The sequence below is a fragment of the Papaver somniferum genome, unplaced genomic scaffold (assembly GCF_003573695.1).
Source record: "Papaver somniferum cultivar HN1 unplaced genomic scaffold, ASM357369v1 unplaced-scaffold_135, whole genome shotgun sequence".
Taxonomy (NCBI): domain Eukaryota; kingdom Viridiplantae; phylum Streptophyta; class Magnoliopsida; order Ranunculales; family Papaveraceae; genus Papaver; species Papaver somniferum.
This window is the reverse complement of record NW_020622713.1, coordinates 2,687,652-2,705,575: the sequence shown is the minus strand read 5'-3', so window position 1 is coordinate 2,705,575 and position 17,924 is coordinate 2,687,652. Positions and strand designations below refer to the sequence as shown.

The window sequence follows — 17,924 nt, the reverse complement described above, 5'->3', positions numbered from 1 at the left end:
TGTAATCTTAGTTTATCAAGATGCGATTACTCTTTCCATATATCAACAGTTTCGCTTTTGTACTCCTTTTAGATTTCTCTTTTGTACTCTTAACAAGTAATTAATCCAAATTTTTGTTTACTTTGAGCTTGGATTTCAAAATGCGAATTTTAACTAATTCATTCAAGAGTGATGACATTGAGATTCTAGATTTCCATTTAACTTCAAATTCACAGTTTTTAATCAAATTATTCATTTCTTGGTTGAATTTTGAGAACAGGTGTAGTTTTCAGAACTGCATTATATCCACCTCATCAAACAATAAGTCATGACTATGTTCTGCCCTTATCCACTGCATAGATGTTGAATATAAGACTACAGTGAGTCCTAATGCCCTAGCCCTAGCTATAAAATGAAAAATCTTGAGAGAGAGAGAGAGAGAGAGAGAGGAGAGTATGATTCAGGGTTCAAGCAGACAGAGAGAGTATGAAAAAATAAGTAGATAGATCTAAGAAGTTAATTATCGGTTGATCCAAATCCAGATACAAGATAATGGAAGAAGGTGTTGGAAGAAAAGTTTACGATAAATCAAATTTGTTAGGGTTGTTGCTGAAAAAGACTCGGAAAAGTTAGCAGTATCGCTTATCCTCTAACATCCATGCTGTCTCTGGATCACCGGAACTTGGCGAGAGAGGTAAAATCTCAATTGAACTGATTTCTAGTGCTGGGCTTTAGTAAAGTGTGTAATCTTATATGTCCGATTATATTTGTTATTAAGTCCTTCTGTTTCAATATAATTATACTTCTTTCAAGCTCAAATTTGTGTTTTCTCAGGCTTATATATACATCTAAGTTTTCTCAGGAGTATCATAGAGTTATTCTGTTAGTTCAATAGTTATATTCATCTATGTGTTTTCTCACCCCCTGATCGGAATCACAAACAACAATGCTGAAGTCCTGTAACAAGTGTAAAAAATGTAATAATTTTGCTACTGTATGGTTGCTAGTAGATGAGAAAGTATATTGGACACTACTATTTGATTTAAGCTATAATTTTAGCCTTACTTCGCAGCAGGCTTTCACATGTATGGAATATTATGTGTTGCCAAAATAAAAAAAAGAGTATTGGATCAACATGGAAAAGAAAGAATTTTATTTCTCGATAACATAATTTGTGCAAGATTTTGAGTAATTAGTTAGTGCAACACTACTAGTCTTAGTTCTCCGTTCAAATATTTTTTTTTTGTATATTATTGACAATATATATTTCTTTTAAATTGGAAACTCTTAAAGTATAAAAATAATAAATCTCATTACCCTGTTTGATGATCGTTTTTATCTGTGGGATACCCTGTATACATTTACATCAAAATATTCTAGTGGTCAATAAGCTCTTATACTGACAGTGCTGTTATCTTGTAGACAAAACACTATTTTTTCTGATGCCAGTGAGGATTAGGATAAAAGCAAGTTTGGGTGGATACGTCGTGGTTGTGGGCCGAACTCCAGGTTAACTTTCTCAGCAGCTCCTGCAATTTTATTTTTGTTTCGATCATTGGAAAGTGATGTGAGAAATTCTTGGATAAGTTATCATTGAATAACCATTCTTTAAATTACATTTGCCTGCTTTGTGTGACTTATGCACTGAATGACAAGTTCATTGTTTTATCTATTTCAGGATGTGTACGTACAAGATGAACGTTATAAAAAGCTACCTTATGCATAGCCTGTGGAATATTTAGGAACAAGAAAGCTAAATGGATATACATCGCTACGCACCTCAAGACATAAATGAAAAGCATCTTGCAGATAAACCCGATGTGTTTATCGACATGGATTGAAAGGATCTTCTGAAATTTTGGACTACTGAAGATAATCAGGTGAACTCATAACTCTTTGATGTTCACCCAGTAATTTCATCTTTACATTCATGTCTAGTTTTTTCTGACTTTTGTATTTTAAAGGTAATTTCGGATCGCAACAGTAAAAGTAGAATCCACCAGAAAGCCAAGCACGCAATGGGTAGGAGTCGGAGAAACTACTCTCGATCCGAAGCTTAAATGGTATGCACATTCATATGTTGGTCTTTGCAATAACTTTTCATTCCTGCAACTTAAAAGCTATTCAAGGTTTATCACTTGTTTATATGTCTTCAACTTTTGTTGTAACATCCAAAGTATCTCTGTTTGGGTTCTTATCAATTCAATGGAATTTTAACTGGTGTTATATATTGTAGTTGTCAATCAATTATAGGTAACTATTATGTTTTCTGAAACATCCTCTTAGCATATGAATCCAACAATTTCTAGAAGTTAGGGTATAATTTCTGAATTGTGCTTTATATGTATTGCCACTCTGATTCATCCACACAAATATGGCTAAAACCATGGTAGGCATTTTTTCTTTTAAGAACGACTTGACTGATGGTGAACATCCACAATGACACAAATATGGCTAAAACCATGGAACATGCATACATCAGCTATGCAATCTTATACCACACAGTATTTCTTTTGTTAAGCATGATGGTGAACATCCACAATGATAGACCCGTACTATCTAGATGTTTGAGTTGTAGAGTCACGGCTATATTTCGGATATCTCTTATTCTCTCCTCCTTATGTTTGACTGAGCAGATAATTATTTCTCTCTTCTACTCGTCGTACAATGTATTCTTAGTTTATCTCAGTTTAACAAGTAATCCAAATTTTTGTTTACTTTGAGCTTGGATTTCAAAATGTGAATTTTAACTAATTCATTAATCTTAACTAATTCATTCAAGGGTGATGACATTGAGATACTAGATTTCCATTTAACTTCAAATTCACAGTTTTTGATTTATCATCATTTCTTGGTTGAAATTTGAGAACAGTTGTAGTTTTTAAAACTGCATCATATCCACCTCATCAAACAATAAGTCATGACTATGTTCTGCCCTTATCCACTGCATAGATGTTGAATATAAGACCACAGTGAGTCCTAATGCCCTAACCCTAGCTATAAAATGGAAAATTTTGAGAGAGAGGAGAATATGATTCAGGGTTCAAAGAGAGAGAGAGTATGAAAAATGAATAGAAGGTGTTGGAAGAAATGCTTACAATGGATCAAATTTGTTTATGTTGTTGCCGAAAAAGACTCAGAAAACCAAAAAGAAAAGGAGGAAGAAGATACAAAATGTGGGGTATGCATGATCCGTGTATTTGGTATGAGGGGATTCGGAAAAGTTAGCAGTATTGCTTAAACTGAAGAAGATACAATATGGGGGAATGCATGATCCGTGTATTTGGTATGAGGGGATTCGGAAAAGTTAGCAGTATCCCTTAAACTCAACGTCCTTTCTTTTTTTCAGTCTCGCTTGTTAACGTTTGACTTAGACGGGGACAATCGGAGCTTGGCGAGAGAGGTAAAATCTCAGTTGAACTGATTTCTAGTGCTGGGCTTTTATCAAGTGTGTAATCTTATATGTCCGATTATATTTGTTAAGCCTTCACTTTCAATAAAATTATACTTGTTTTGAATTCTCAGACTTATATATACATCTGCAGGACAAGGTCTCTATTCAGCAACATAGAACTCTTTTGGCTCGCAACCAGAAGATACTTTCAGTTGCCTTGCAGCTGGAACAGGTTCGCCAGATAGCAGCTGCAGCACAAGGTGATGCTCTACAACAAGTTGAACAAATTGGAGCAGCTGCTGCTCCAAACAACGACGAGGAGTAGTGTGTCCATGTAAAAGGTATGAATTACCTAGCCCTTAAAACTCTAACTCTAGTTTGATATGACAATTTGGTAAATAAGGTCTTATACTGACGGTGTTGTTATCTTGTAGAGGAAACACTATTTCAACTGGATATACTATTAGGATTGAAGCAAGTTTGGGTGGATAGGGAGTGTTTGTGAGCTGAACTCCAGGTTAACTTACTCAGCAGCTCCTGCAATTTTATTTTTATAAAGTGATGTGATTAACCATAGGAATTATTGGATAAGTTATCATTGAATAACCATATCTATGAGTGAGTTATGCACTGAATGACAAGTTCACTGTTTTATCTGTTTCAGGAGCAAGAAAGCTAAATGGAAAAGACATCACTGTACCCCTCGCCATACAAATGAAAAACGTCCTGCAGATAAACCCAACATGTTAGGGGAAGGATCTTGTGAAATTCTGGACTGAAGAGCAGCAGGTAAAAAAAATTCATAACTCCGGCATGCTCACCCAGTTATGAATTACCTAGCCCTATAAAAAAAATTCTGGACTGAAGAGCAGCAGTAATTTTCTTCTAATTAATTCCGACTTGTGTACTTGTTAGGTACTTTCGGATCACAATATTAAAAGTAGAAGCCACCGGAAAGCCAAGCACACAATGGGTAACTTCCGAAATGGTACATACATACATATGTTGGTCTTTACATTCACTTTTAACTCCTGCAACTTGAAAGTTGTTCTATGTTTATTATCTGGTCTTGGATTTGACTGTTCATGGTTGGAATGTTTATCATATTTGTCTGTATAAAACATAGCAAAACTTGTCAAGAATGGGAACACCATATGCTAGTAGACACTGGATAGTGCTACACCATGGTTTAGGGCTGCGAAAATTTATGGAACTTCGATTCTTTCACGTTAACTTGCGTTTCCCATACCTGGAATGTCTTTTCACTTTCCCACAATCATACTTGATAGCTGTTTCCCAATAATTATTTGTTTCTGTAGTTTAATGCTTGCGCCAGATTTATGTAGTTCACAGACAAGTTAACAAATTTTTATACATTCATACTTAGGCCTGATGCTAGTTATACTGTTTGGTCGACAATCAAGAAAGAAAAATCTGGAAGCATGTTCACAGATTGGGATATTCTTCCTCATCGCACGACTAAAGACCTCGATGGGTAAAAGGTTTGATATAAGATTCATTGATAATTTAAGTTGAAACTCTTATTACTCTTTTGTTGCATACTTCATTTCGGCGCCTAGTGTAGTTTACCATATTATTACTGCTTGTCTGATTCTCACAGGCGAAAGTCTGGGAGGAAGAGGGAGTATATTAATGATCCTAATGCTGTTAAACCTGGGGTATGCTGTTAAACCTGGGCTATGATGCTATCCTGGGTCTGATTCTTGTGTTAAGTAAGTTATATTAATCTCTGCTGAAATATGCAGGGATACGACCCCATTCCAGGCGAAATTCCTGATCCTAAAACTAAAGAGGTTTGGTCATTGCTCATATTATACTTAATTTTGTCTTTGATGATTGCTCTCTCTTTTTGCTCTAGCTATTCAGTCACCGTGGTTCTCGCTTTTTCCAGAAAGGTCTCACTACATGAACTTGTGTGCTGGGCTTTGATCAGCCTAACTGGGATGATGAAGAAGATGGTATATGGAGACCACTGAAGATACCTAATCTGGCTTACAATGGATCATAAGGCATGCACATTATGTTTCTTTGGCAGCTAAACAAGAACTTTAAGGTTGATTACGTATGCGGATAACCATCCTTTCTGTGGAATTAGAATCCGACATTGATAGTTCGAATCAGCCAAATTCTAATTCTTGAAAAGTTCCTTGCTTTTGCGTTGCAGCGTGGTTATATACATGGATGATTATAATTCATGATAACATTTACTTAAATTAAAATTCTTCTTTAAAATACTGTTATCTTGTAACTAAATTAAAATCTTGCATATACTCACATTGAAGTTCAATGTCTATCTTGCAGGATGAGTTCTGGTGTTTCTGCAAAAGTGAAATGGATAATGCCAATCCCCAACTGTTCTGAATCAGCATAGTTTTGAGGAGAAGTCTGTACTCCCCTAAAATTGCAATGCAAAATTGTTGTTGTAACATCCGTGCTTAATCTTAATCGAAAATGGCCAACTGAATTGTGGTTTATGAACTCCTGTGTATTGGCACTTTGTGTGGCTAAAACCATAGTGGGGATTTTTTTTCAAGGAACAACTTAGTCATGCTAAGCGGCTATATTTCGGATATCTCTTATTCTCTCCTTGTATATTTAACCGAACTTATAATTATTTCTCTCTTCTACTCGATGTAATTTCAACTAATGGTGGGTTTGTTCGTAGAATTCACCGTTTCCAAGAATTTATAATCCCATGGGATTACAAATTTTGGGATTCATATAAATTTCTTGTGTGTTTGTTAACTTAATTAAAATTCCTAGGATTTATAGAGTTTTTTTGTATTAAAATCTTTGTACCATTTGGCATTACCCTCAAATCTTAAAATTGCATATATATGAGATTTAGAGTTTAAAAAAAGTATAGATCTCATGATTTGCTGGAAAACTGAATCCCTTAGGAAACGTGATTCCAAGGATTCGTGCAACCAAACATACAAAGGGAAACGCAATAACCAAACATACAAAGGGAAACGCAATTCTACCAAATCTCCTGGACCCATAAATTCCACCTTTACAATTCTACATCCAAACCCACCATAAGATGCACAGTCCCTTGGGGATTACTCTTTCCATAGGTATTCTTCTTAGATAATGAGTTTTGGCTACCTGTATAAACATAAAACTTCTGTAGTCAACTAAAGTGATCCTTCAGTTTGCTTACAATTCAGGACTCCAACAAGGCTTTATATGAATGAAAACCTAAAGTTTATAGAATTCTTTGCAACAAAGAAAGAAAATTTGTACGATGGGGTATAAACCAAGTCAAAATTCTGCATTGAGGCCAAGTACTTGATAAACCAATGTGAAAATTCCGCATTGAGGGCAAGTGTTTATATCCGAAGAGGACTAGGAATTGAGATATGTATATGAAAATTCTGGATTGGTCTTGTTGTAACCTAGCATAGTAATGAAGCTTTGATGCACAAAATTGGGTTATAATCCTATGCGGTCTTAATGAAACAGTGAGTCCTGACTCTGTCCTGCCCTTATCCACTGGATAGATGGTGAATATAAAACCATAGTCACCCCTAATTCCCCAATCCTAGCTATAAATATAAAAGCTTGATGGATAGAGAGAGAGAGAGTAGAATTCAGGGTTCAAACAGACAGAGAGTCTGAAAAATGAGTAGATAGATCTAAGTAGTTAGTTATCGGTTGATCCAAATACTAAAACAGAAATGAAGAAACAGAAAGAATTAGAAGGTGCTGGAAGAAAAGCGTACAATAAATCAAATTTGTTTGGGTTGTTGCTGAAAAATACTCAGAAGACCAAAATGAAAAGGAAGAAGAAGCAAAATGGTTTATGCAGTCGGTGATTAGTGTATTTGGTACGAGCGAACTCGAAAAAAATAACCATTTCTATCGAAACCATCACCTTTCTATATTTCCTTTGAGATCGACGTCTAAGAGATTCAAGAGATGTAATGCTTTGGTGATATTCATGAGAAGTGCAGTGATGTCAACTGAATTGTTCCGTGTACTCTTGGATGCTTGGCATGCATTATGGCCAATAATGCCGCGGTGCATGCTTTTCTTAGGTGACAATATCAGCAAAAATGGTCCAACTACGTATCTTCTCGGCCATTGATTTTGCTGTTGCTGCAAGAGCAGGTATATTGGACACGACTGTTTGATTTAAGCTATAATTTTAGCCTTATTTTGTAGCAGGCTTTCACATTTAGTTTTTAGTTTTACATATATATTTTGTAATACTGTGAAATGTATTGATTCCATTATTTGTTGTCAAAATATGAGCATTGGATCAACGTGGGGAAGAAAAAAAATGTTATTTCAGAAAAATCTTAATTTGTGCCCTTTATTCAGTAATTAGTTGCTTAACTAGTGAATTACCAGGCATTATATAAGCATTTTGGCACGTTTTTGACAAATTACTTAGTAGTTCTCCGTTAAAATATTTTTTATATATACTCATTGGTATCTTTATCGTCAAGATATATTTCGCTTAAATTGGGAATCTAAAAAAATATCTCGTTACCCTATTTCATGATCCTTTTTATCCGTGGGATACCCGTATACATTTACATCAAAGTATTGATTCCAATTTTGTTGTGCTGAAAAAGAGAAATTCAAACGATTAATCCCCTGATCTGAATTTCTTAAAATTGTCGATCTGAAATTTTATTATGTGTTCTTTATTCTTCGTTTACTTGATTAGAGACCCAAAGTCAACCTACAAAATGGTTCTTTACCCAAACATGATCGCCACATTCGATGATTAACAGACTGAGCTTTAGGAGCCTAGTACCCTTCCAGGTTTTATCTTTTGCAATTTAGTGAAAGAGATATAGCCGCCAAGTTTTCAAAATTACTAGCTTCAAATTTAATATGCATTACTATTTGTGATCCTCCTTTGGAACAAGCATCAGTAGAATCTTCAGTCATTATCATGGAATAACCATTTGTTTAAATTATGTTTGCTTGCTTTGTGTGACTTATGCACTGAATGACAAGTTCATTGTTTTATTCATTTCAGGATATGTACGTACTAGATGAACGTTATAAAAAAAAAGCTACCTTGTGCATTGCCTGTGGAATATTTAGGAACAAGAAAGTTAAATGGATATACATCGCTATTTTGGACTACTGAAGATCATCAGGTGAATTCATAACTCCTTGATGTTCACCCAGTAACTTTCTTCTTTACATTCATGTCTAATTTTTTTCTGACTTGTGTATTCTAAAGGTACTTTCCAACCGCAACATTAGAAGTAGAAGCCACCAGAAAGCCAAGCTCGCAATGGATAGGAGGAACTTCTCTCGGTCCGAAGCTTAAATGGTATGCATATCCATATGTTGGTCTTTGCAGTAACTTTTCACTCCTGCAACATCCTCTTGGCATATGAATCCAGGGCCATAAGCATTGAAAGGTTTTGTATTTTTATTCTCTGTGTCCTGTTTACAGTCTTATGAAAATGCTGGCAAATTCAACAGTGGGAGATAAGCCTTTTCTGGCTGGTGCATAGAGATTGACTTGGATACCCTGGTTGTTTCAAATGAAACCTTTGCTAGGTTGAGATCTTTGAATATTACATGTTTTCTCTTGGCATTTTATTGTTGCGTTTTCTCGTTCTTTTATGTTAATATCACCTTGATGTCGGTATTTATCTCTAACTTACCAGTGGATGATTTCATTTGGATTCGATATATATATGCTCTCAAGCTGGTCAAGATTGACACACAATCATCTGGTTCAGTATTTATGAAATTACTCAGTAACTTTGACTGCTGCATACACTGCACCCGCAGAATTGATAAGAAATGGATATCATGGTTGTAAGCCGTGTTGGCTGGTACCAGTCACATTGACGTTCAATTTTGTAGTATAGTTAAGAGTTGCAACTTCGTAATAGTTCTCTAACAACGCTTATATGCTGAAATAACGCGCTTTAGATAAGCTGTTTTAATTTTCCCCTATAAGTCATTTATGTAGAAAGTTACCTGGCATGCATCTATCAGTCTACTTTTATTTCTCAAACTCTGTTAGAATGATCTAAGATTACCTTTGTCCTACACTTCACAGCCAATTTGACATACTATCCTCAGAAATTAAATCTTTTCCCTGAGACACACATGAAACATCAGGGACGACTTGACAATGCCACTTAAAGTGAGCTTAGAATCTGCCAGAGTGTCTTTAGAGGAGGCACCCAACAAGGATGTCAATTGCAAAAGCTTATCCACTATTTGAGTCTCGCTCATAGGTATCGTACGCGGTATCTCCTCAATAGATTTGGTCTTCTCTTTTTTTTAGCCACACCAACCTCAAAGTCGTTACCACAGACTATAGGGTAATTGGTGACCTCCATGAAATCTATTTGTGGATTCAGATAATTGATGTTTAGGTATAAATGCGCGTCTCTATCTTCTCAGAATTGGTCATCTCTAATAATCTATTTTGAACATTTGAACCCTTTTGTTCATATTCTGTCTAGTTTTCTTAAAACCAAACACGTTAAGAAGAAACGAGTATCAATTCTTATATGAACCAATGATAATAATTTGTGGTTCAACGATGAACAGGATGACCATGGGGAAGTTGCAAGCTTAGAATGATGCCGAAGGAGAGTCTGATGGCGAACAGATTGAACATTCTATAATGGTGTGTAGTTCTGAGTGGACTTTTAATGCATGTTGCCAACTGTTTCATTCCAAGTCAGTTTGTGCGTTTCAGAATTTGCTTTTGCTAATTTTCGATTGGAAAGATTGTGGTGCATGCTTTGGGGAGTCATTTATTAATGAAAATGAAGTGGAAATTAGTTTTATTAACTTTTTACTATGACACTTTCAAGGATCCAGATTCAGCATTTTGTTTGGAAATGTACTTTCGCATATTGTGTTGCATTTGCAACTACTATGTGTTTCATTTATAGCTTTTGGAACTGCATGTCAAGATTCAGTACTATGAATTCCAGTTACTATTTTATTGGACACACATTACTAATGCTACTCTTACATTTTAGTTACTATTTTAGTCACATTATTATGTAGAAACATCTCTTTGTATTATTACTCTTTTTTGCTAATCTGAACTTTTTGTCATTCTCTATTTCTGCAGCCACTGAAAGTGCCTTGGGCATCTGACAGTTAAAGCTTACAATATGAATTCCGAGCAACTTCTACAAGAATTTACTTTTTAGATGGCAAAAAGTTTGCATCAAAAGAAAGATTTTTTTTTAATTTGAATTAAGTTTCGTCCTTTTTAGATGGCAACTTCTACAAGAATTTACTAGTTAAAGAAAGTCTATACTCAGGGGTTGCTACTTTGTCCTACAAGAGTACTGAGAGAACTCCAAGCAGAATTCTTGCCGGGTTCTGCCCACTTTCCTGAAGAAGGAAAAGCTCTCCTTCCAGCATTGTAGTGGTTACAAAATGCAACACATTTTTTGTTTGTTAAGTGATCTTAAAAGGCTATGGATGATGGTGTTGCCCTGCGATGTACAAAATCAACTATTTGGTGTATATTCACTAGTCTGACCTTATAAGTCAATTTTCATGTCCGCAATGAAACTATCAAGTTTATGTACAACATACAAGTAGGGGGAAAAATTGTTCAAAAAGTTGTTTAATTTGAGCTCGGGGTATCAGAATGTAAGTTAGCTAAAAGCAGTTCCTTTGGAATGAACAAACTTCAAGTTGGTTCATTTTGTTCCCACTATGAACTCAACAAAAAATGGATGTATTTGTTGGTTTGTTGTGTGAGGTGGATCATGTAGCGCGTGCGTGGTGGAAGGCCGGTCGGCCTTGGCACCAATGCTGGCGCTTGAGCCAACAACTCTGACGCTTGTCCTTGCAACGCCAGTTGTTACCTCACTCGCCAGAGTCTTTCCTTAAAGCGACGCGTTTTTCATAGGAGCGCCAACTGCTGAATCTGGACGGCTTAAAACTCTTGTGATCTAACGGATATAATTTTTGAGCTCTATAAATACTCTTCATTTCAACTCCAAATTTTGCACATTCTTCGCTCTCAAATCATCTACAAAAATGCTTCCAAGACTTTGTGGTGTTAGATTCACTCGACAAGAGAATTTAGCTATTTGTAGAGCACTTGTTTTTCACACACAAGATGTTGTCTTAAGTAATGAAGCCGAATCGAGGTTGACTTTCTGGGAGAAAGTTTATAGAATGTTCACCGCTGAAACGCGGAACATTAATGGGAATTATTCTCACTTATTGTCGCATCGTTTTAGTTCAATTAGTAGTCATGTATCGGAGTTCACCGCTTTATTAATGGAGAATTACAAAAATAAGCTCAACGGTGAAGCCAAACATGAAGTGGAACCTAGAACTCTAGCGGGGGATCTTGGAAGGGCTAGTTACTAGGAAAAGAGTATGCAAAACGCTATTTATAAGTTAAGTTGTCTTGGACACTTCCTTTATATTATATTAGTGGCTGAAGCTTGCGAAAAAACCATAATGTAAGGCCATAAACATAAGCGGGATGCTGCTCCGAATGTGGGCAGTATCTCACGGCGGTCGTCCTTTCGACTTCCATGCTTGTTTCAACATTCTTAGGGTGTTTAACAAATACAATCGCTACATCGCCCTGAGAATTCCACTACCCGACGAGAATTGACGCCTATGTAGTTGTTGTTTTAATCTGATGTATTTATTTTATTCTCATGTATGATGCGGTTGTTCAATGCAGTATGTTTTTATTTATGAGATTGAAGGTGCAATGTTTAATCCAGGAACAATTTAAATTACCTATGATATTGATGGTGCACATGTGAAGACATCCACATGTTTGGTTTTAGATAATCGTAATAACACAAAATAAACAGCAAACAAAACAACATAACCACAGTGAATTGATTTGTCCTTCAACTTCAATCAACCCACTCCATCAAAGAGCACCTAGGATATTCCCAGAAATGCCTTCCATATGTGTCTTCTTCAGAAGAAGTCCGTAAATGCATACAAGTCTTGCAACCGGGTTTCGAGCATCCACTGATTCTCTGTGGACAATGTTTGTATCATGATCTCCATACTCACAATGCTTGCAGTGTAATAACTCCTTCTTCAATTTGGCTTTTAGTTTGAAGTTTTTGCAGAGTGTTGCAATTTTTTTTTTCTTTTTTTTTTTAATCTTCATAGCATCATCATCTAGCATATGTGGTTCCTCTGGACAGTTGGGATCTTGACATTGCAAATACATGAGCTTTTCCGGTTATGATTCAATCACCATTCTGATGCGTGAACAACCTTCCCATGGATACTTTGAATACATCCAAGGGCATTGCATAATACTGTGGTTATCCATGAAACATAATGGACAAACCACTTTTGCTTCGACACATAATATTTGCTTCACTTTGCCTTTAGAAAACATGGTGGATGTTGTTGGCTTAAGAAAGAAATCTGTTGATTTGGTTGAGAATAAATTTTAGTGTTGTATTTATAGCAAAAAAAATAGGTGTTGGTAATTCAAACGGGCGGTTTTAGTAAAGTCGCGCGGTTTTACTACAAACGCCAACTTCTATGGTAATTCAAACGGGCGTTTGTAATAAAGGCGCATGGTTTTACTACAAACGCCAAAGACTAAATTTCCAACGGCTCGATTTTCTTTTTCGACCTATAAATTCCATTCTTCCCGTCTCCAAAATCACATATTTTTTTTTATAACTTTTAATCTCTCTCATACTGCAGAAATGTCTGTTAGAAATCGTGCTCCCAAGTTTATTGAATAAGAGGATATAACTATATGCAAAGCATATTTTTTTAATAGGGTAATCACTGGTGTGGGCTTTCAAGATGGTTCTTTTTCGGAGAACGTTTTTTCAATGTTCGTCTCATTGACGGGAAACCCAGGAAACCGAGATGCTCGTCGATTGCGTGTTCATTTTCAATCTATTAGGCTTGCAGTCCATCCATTTCTTGCTCTGGTAATGGAAATTGATCGAGAAAAGTTCAGCGGTGTAACTAAAGATGAAGTGATCCAAACAACTCTTGATAATTTGGAGGAAGCTCACGGTAAGCCTTTTCGTTACAAAGTGTGTTTTAGAATTCTAAAAGATGGTCCATCTCAAGCACATCTGTACTGCACTCGAATGCCGCTCCCGATCTTTACAATGGAAGAAGATGTTACCCTGGTTCGATCTTGGTTACATCGTATGATGAGACCAATGAATAGTGACTATTTCTGGGAAACATTATTGGGAAATTTGTAGCATCGGGGAACGAACCATAAGAAACAGTAAGATCCTAGAACTAAGAATTGCATTCATCACTAAGGAAGTCAAAAATTATACGGAAGTTTTGTGGACGGTTCACCGTAGCAATTCTGGACTATCCATCGAAGAACCGTGAGTATCTTACATTTGTCCTCGTGGACTCAACTACATCATAAATAACTGAAGTTGTTGTTTATCTGTTTTACAGAAAACCATCGCTCAGACCAAGTTTACTGAAGAAAGTGGAAGAGAGTTTAAGCATTTTGAGTGCTATGAACTCTAAAGAGAGAATGTCACTGGATTTTTGTTAGAGCATAGCTCGGTCAACCTCGCATGCGTTGCTATATCAAGCATGTTTGTCAATGTTAGTGATCAAAACTATAAAGTCTTGATTTCTAGCCTATTAGCTAAGTCTCAGACTAGGATAGGAAAAGTGTAGTTAAGCTCAAGGACTTCATGATGATTCAACGACAACGACGAAGATCTACACCAAGGAACCGTGGAACTTCATTAAAAAAAAGGTATGTGAAGACTTGAACTTATCTATCACTCGAAAGTCTATCTATTCTTCTCCTACTTCTTATGAGACAAAAGTCGTATGCTATATAGACTAGATCATATACACTTGATATTTCAAGCTGAGTATTCATTTCTTATCTTTTACTCGAAATCATGTGTTGGTAAAGCGTTTCGCTTTGATCAGGTTTATCTTCACCTAGTGACGAAAGTCATGAAAGTTTCAATCACTTTGGAAATTGCTCTGACGAGAAAGGTCCGTTGTTCTTCACGACTGAATATCGCCCTCTGAGAATGTTTCAATGATTGAAATGAGAGTTTAGATTATATAACCATGTATTCCTTGACCGAAGTTTTCGAACTTTGTTGATCAAGAGAAATCGGTAGGATTGTGGAATTGGCTTGCCAAGTCCCCGAACCCAGTCCGCAGACTCAGTCCGCGAACTGACGGAAGTTCTCGACCGAGAATTTCTGCTGGGATTTCCAAAGCTCGTTTGTGTGCTAAGTCCGCGAACTGGCGGAAGTTCTCGACCCGAGAATTTCTGCTGAGTTTGGAAAACTCAACCGATTAACTTAAGTCCGCGAACTTGTTTGTGAGCTTAAGAGGTTATGATCTAAAGATGTGCTCTGAACATGAAAAATTAATTATTAAGGAATGCTTTATGCAAACCGTGGCTATAATGTTCATGAGCCGATTCTAATCGAATCGAATCATTTTTGTTTTAATTGTGTCTTGTGTAGTTACATAAGATCTCATAGCAATTGAACAACTCGTAACTAGTTCATTTGAGCCAATTGGACTAGTTATGGTGAAGAAGAACATGATTAATATGATATGCTCATATGGTTGACCTTTTGGGTTATCATGTTGAACCAACATACGTGTACTCGTTTGGGCATGGTTTTCTCAAACCCAGTAAACATGTACCCAAGTGTGTGTGACAAGATATGATAGAGATGTTGGATGAACTTTCTGATGAAGGTGATTCAGATATTGATAGAGATGTTGATGAGGAAGTCTCAGAGTATGTTAAGTTTTTGGATTCGTGGAATATGAAGAAGATTACAACTTCTCATGTGACACCTCTTCTGACTCATCTCTGTCGAGAAAACAAGAAATTGAGAAGATGTTACGCAAGTGTTTATTTCTCGAATCGTTCTACCGAATCGATCCTCAAGGATTCTGAGGAAAACCTACGTATAAAGTCACTTGAATGTGATAATCTTTATCAAAAGTACTTTTTGTTGGAAGAGAAACTTGCAGAATCTGGAGCAAGGTTTAACTCCCAGTAAACAAGTTTTGACGACGGAGAAAGCGCTTATTGATAGGTGTTTAAAACACCTTAATATTTATCTATTGTTCATGCTTTCTTTGCTATGTTTTCTTGTAAATTATGTATCTTATGTTTGTTTTTGAGTGTATAAGTACTTTGGAGTAATTTGGAACAAAAGAAGAAGAAACGTTGCTTAAAAGGGCAAGACAGATTATTTCTCATTATTTGCTTTTATTTCTTCATCTCTATCTAAAAAGCATGTCGGTTTTAGTGATACAAATTCATTGTCTTAAAAGCATGACAGTTTTAGTGATGAAAAGAAATTGAAGAGAAGAAGTGGATTTGAGAAGTAAGAGACGGTTGTTGGTGGAAGGATTCGAAGAAGGAATAAACAAGAAGGGGCAAAGCGTTATTTCATGTACAACTACTATTGGAAGCGGATCTGAATCGAACCAAGCCAACGATGATGGACAACTAATGCAACTTAGTCTAGAGAAGCAAAGGGGCAGACCTTGGTGGCCCTTATATAATGAGCAGGTATCTATGGAAATGATTGGTTGTCCCTTATCTACCTCACTAGGGTGGCAATATCCACTAGTCTACACATCCCTAAATCGAAGACATCTTTCTCTGTCAATCATTGTTATTACATAATCCCCGAAATTGAGAAGGATAAAAAGCAGCGGCTGCTGCTGTTGTTACTCCGAAATAGACGAGAAGAAATCAAGGAAGAACTGCAGTTAAGAGCAGGACAAATAATGGCAGGTTAAGATACATGGTTTGGGTGAGAAAGTGCTGCCTGGATCGTTCATTTTGGGGCTGTCTTGAACAGATTTAAGATGCCGAGAAAGAAGAAGAGATGACGACTTTTGGTGGTTTAATGGTCGAGTTTGGTGGAATTTTGAGGACTGGATTGAAGTGTATTTGAACGATTGAATGATTGGGTTTATGTTGAATGTGAAATTTTTACAGGGAAGGTCTTTCTCCATCAGATGTGGAGCTTAGAAATCACTGGCAAAGATGTTTCTTCATTAACAGAGTCAGGGTACAGGAGGTGTTCGAGAGATGGCCTCAGTGAGCAAATGCTTTTGCTGTAACAACAGCTGGCCATGAATTCAGGGAATGAGCTGGATTGTGGCTAGGAATGGAGTACTTGAACTGTGCTGGTTGTGTTGATGTTCTTGAGATTGAGATGGAGATGATGATGGTAGCTTGGTGCATCAGCGGAGTGATTTGGTTTGATGGCAGTTGTTGTTGGAGAAAATGAGTTATTTAATAAATGATTTTTTGGTCTTGGTGTGGTTTGATCTCATGACCTAAGGGTCTAAGGATACTCACTCATTTTTGAGTGAATGAAATGGAACCTTTAGTCCCACATTGTGGAAATTTAAAAAGGTGCTCCACTATACTACCATGTTCTCATAGATATGTTGTAAAACAATGTGGGTGGAGCAGGTGGGAAGAAAAATACATGTTTCAACCCATGCGCGTGTAGCACCAAGTCCGTGTCTACTTGAAATTATTTTTTTGCAAGTTTTTAACTTGATAAATAATTTATTTAAGAGTTTTATTTATGGAAAAATTCCTTTTTTGTGTTTAATATTTTTACAAGAAACAAAACTCGTTTCTAGGAATTACTGGTTAATCCAGTTATAAGAGAACCCGTTAATGTGTAGTCCAGCACCAGAAAAATACATGTTTAAACCCATGCGCGTGTAGCACCAAGTCCGTGTCTACTTGAAATTATTTTTTTGCAAGTTTTTAACTTGATAAATAATTTATTTAAGAGTTTTATTTATGGAAAAATTCCTTTTTTGTGTTTAATTTTTTTACAAGAAACAAAACTCGTTTCTAGGAATTACTGGTTAATCCAGTTATAAGAGAACCCGTTAATGTGTAGTCCAGCACCAGAAAAATACATGTTTCAACCCATGCGCGTGTAGCACAAAGTCCGTGTCTACTTGAAATTATTTTTTTGCAAGATAAATAATTTATTTAAGAGTTTTATTTATGGAAAAATTCCTTTTTTGTGTTTAATTTTTTTACAAGAAACAAAACTCGTTTCTAGGAATTACTGGTTAATCCAGTTATAAGAGAACCCGTTAATGTGTAGTCCAGCACCAGAAAAATACATGTTTCAACCCATGCGCGTGTAGCACCAAGTCCGTGTCTACTTGAAATTATTTTTTGCAAGATAAATAATTTATTTAAGAGTTTTATTTATGGAAAAATTCCTTTTTTGTGTTTAATTTTTTTACAAGAAACAAAACTCGTTTCTAGGAATTACTGGTTAATCCAGTTATAAGAGAACCCGTTAATGTGTAGTCCAGCACCAGAAAAATACATGTTTCAACCCATGCGCGTGTAGCACCAAGTCCGTGTCTACTTGAAATTATTTTTTTGCAAGTTTTTAACTTGATAAATAATTTATTTAAGAGTTTTATTTATGGAAAAATTCCTTTTTGTGTTTAATTTTTTTACAAGAAACAAAACTCGTTTCTAGGAATTACTGGTTAATCCAGTTATAAGAGAACCCGTTAATGTGTA

General features: G+C 36.0%; 2 long non-coding RNA genes across 7 annotated transcripts; both read left to right on the top strand.

Moving 5' to 3' along the window:
- The first annotated feature begins 433 nt into the window (after positions 1-433).
- Positions 434-6,038, top strand: LOC113334133. 5 transcript variants are annotated; one of them, XR_003352525.1, is made up of 14 exons: positions 434-673; positions 1,402-1,488; positions 1,658-1,859; positions 1,944-2,042; positions 3,329-3,382; positions 3,525-3,714; positions 3,808-3,890; positions 4,038-4,162; positions 4,289-4,361; positions 4,761-4,875; positions 4,995-5,052; positions 5,140-5,187; positions 5,286-5,447; positions 5,696-6,038. It is a non-coding gene; the product is annotated as an uncharacterized LOC113334133 (long non-coding RNA). The 5 variants fall into 5 exon arrangements; XR_003352524.1 differs by having other exon boundaries at positions 3,114-3,382; XR_003352526.1 differs by lacking the exon at positions 3,329-3,382.
- Positions 6,039-6,988: 950 nt separating this feature from the next.
- On the top strand, positions 6,989-11,040 carry LOC113333965. Of its 2 annotated transcripts, XR_003352471.1 has the most exons (5): positions 6,989-7,507; positions 8,391-8,514; positions 8,601-8,693; positions 8,820-10,016; positions 10,473-11,040. It is a non-coding gene; the product is annotated as an uncharacterized LOC113333965 (long non-coding RNA). The 2 variants fall into 2 exon arrangements; XR_003352470.1 differs by having other exon boundaries at positions 8,601-10,016.
- The last annotated feature ends 6,884 nt before the right edge of the window (positions 11,041-17,924 follow it).